This window comes from Schistocerca gregaria, unplaced genomic scaffold (assembly GCF_023897955.1).
Source record: "Schistocerca gregaria isolate iqSchGreg1 unplaced genomic scaffold, iqSchGreg1.2 ptg000680l, whole genome shotgun sequence".
NCBI classification, from domain to species: domain Eukaryota; kingdom Metazoa; phylum Arthropoda; class Insecta; order Orthoptera; family Acrididae; genus Schistocerca; species Schistocerca gregaria.
Genome location: NW_026062061.1, coordinates 105,001 through 107,500, shown reverse-complemented (window position 1 = coordinate 107,500; position 2,500 = coordinate 105,001).

Genomic DNA, 2,500 nt, shown 5'->3' with positions numbered 1-2,500 from the left:
GCAGAGCTGCGATACAAACCACCTGCGAGAACCGCTGGGGGCGACCGAGCAGCAGACGGCGTCGCGACGCCGAGTGCCGGGCGGCGGCGCATCCTCAACGCACACAGTCCGCAATCGGACCAGCACACTGCAGATGTCCACCGCGCTTCGCACCGGGCTCGGCAGAACCCACTTTGGCCGCCTGGCGCCGCGCGCAGGGTGCGCCGGCGCATAGCTGGGACGCCAGCCGGGCCCGTCGGCCGGCGCTCCTGCCACTGGGCGCCCCCCACCAGCCGGCTGTAGTGCGTGCGCTCACGCAGCGCGCGGCCAGCACGCCGGGCGGCCCCCCCTCACCGGCCGGGGACTGTCCCGCCAAGCCACAGCCTCGTATCGCTTCATACCCACATGGCCAACTCAGGTTCGGGGGCATGGCGGGTACCGCCGAAACAACCGGTTCATAGATGTACCGATCGTCGCTATCACCGATGCACCTGCAGCGCGAACAACCGCTCAACAACTGATTTCCAGTTCATTTGCGGATCTTTGGCAGCAAACGTATACGTCAATCTACATTTGCGAAATCTACGATTCTGGCATGCCTGCATGTTATGTGTCACGACACGCTACATCAGCCCACATACACACTGCGGCATGTACACGAGAGAACACGTGGAAGATGGTCCGCGCACGTGTGCAATGTCCCTTGCGCGGTCGACTGTCAACCGGCCTCTGTAGCATGTCGCAGATGTGGAACGCGGTCCACCGTGCTATCATGTTGTGTGGGGCAATACGATTAAATAGGAAAACCCTCGTCGCTACATCAACAGACGGCTCACGCTGATTCCCGGCAGAGGGAGGAGGGGGGGGGGGGGGGCAACATGCAATACTTTCGTCCGTACCTACCTACCACATGTCTGTACGGCGTACAACAGTGCAATCTCGCTGTAATGGGGAGACGAGACAAGTAGCATCGTGCACAACATATGGCCCTTATGATTCGCCATTGTAGGGCGCAGCCGGTGTACGGTCAAGCATGTGCCACATTATGTCACTCAGTACGTAACGACGGATGATCAGTGTGGGTTACGCGTACATCAGCGGACAGTCCACACAGGCCGTACCACAACGTACACTGACTGCATCGACAACCGAATGCAACTGAACAGCTGCAAGGCTCATTTCACAAACAAACGCCTGACCGACCAGCTTGGAAGGGCAGGAGGGGAGGGCGATATTCGTTCTGTAGCGGTACACCCTTCCAGTGGTTAGCGGGACTGTGTAGAAAGTACGCAACACTCGAAAGACCTTTATGTGAGGGTACGCACCATGGCATCAAGAAATACACATGACACCAGAGGATCCAAGCAGTGAACTATGTTCAGAGGGTTGCTGTTAGGCAAAGCTACATTCCTGTGACGTTACATGTGACAGTTAAGGTGCAGTGTAAGTTAGGTTAAGGTGCAGCGTAAGTTAGGTTAAGGTGCAGCGTAAGTTAGGTTAAGGTGCAGCGTAACTTAGGTTAAGGTGCAGCGTAACTTAGGTTAAGGTGCAGCGTAACTTAGGTTAAGGTGCAGCGTAACTTAGGTTAAGGTGCAGCGTAAGTTAGGTTAAGGTGCAGCGTAACTTAGGTTAAGGTGCAGCGTAAGTTAGGTTAAGGTGCAGCGTAACTTGGGTTAAGGTGCAGCGTAACTTGGGTTAAGGTGCAGCGTAACTTGGGTTAAGGTGCAGCGTAACTTGGGTTAAGGTGCAGCGTAACTTGGGTTAAGGTGCAGCGTAACTTGGGTTAAGGTGCAGCGTAACTTGGGTTAAGGTGCAGCGTAACTTGGGTTAAGGTGCAGCGTAACTTGGGTTAAGGTGCAGCGTAACTTGGGTTAAGGTGCAGCGTAACTTGGGTTAAGGTGCAGCGTAACTTGGGTTAAGGTGCAGCGTAACTTGGGTTAAGGTGCAGCGTAACTTGGGTTAAGGTGCAGCGTAACTTGGGTTAAGGTGCAGCGTAACTTAGGTTAAGGTGCAGCGTAACTTGGGTTAAGGTGCAGCGTAACTTGGGTTAAGGTGCAGCGTAACTTGGGTTAAGGTGCAGCGTAACTTGGGTTAAGGTGCAGCGTAACTTGGGTTAAGGTGCAGCGTAACTTGGGTTAAGGTGCAGCGTAACTTGGGTTAAGGTGCAGCGTAACTTGGGTTAAGGTGCAGTGTAACTTGGGTTAAGGTGCAGCGTAACTTGGGTTAAGGTGCAGCGTAACTTGGGTTAAGGTGCAGCGTAACTTGGGTTAAGGTGCAGCGTAACTTGGGTTAAGGTGCAGCGTAACTTGGGTTAAGGTGCAGCGTAACTTGGGTTAAGGTGCAGCGTAACTTGGGTTAAGGTGCAGCGTAACTTGGGTTAAGGTGCAGCGTAACTTGGGTTAAGGTGCAGCGTAACTTGGGTTAAGGTGCAGCGTAACTTGGGTTAAGGTGCAGCGTAACTTGGGTTAAGGTGCAGCGTAACTTGGGTTAAGGTGCAGCGTAACTTGGGTTAAGGTGCAGC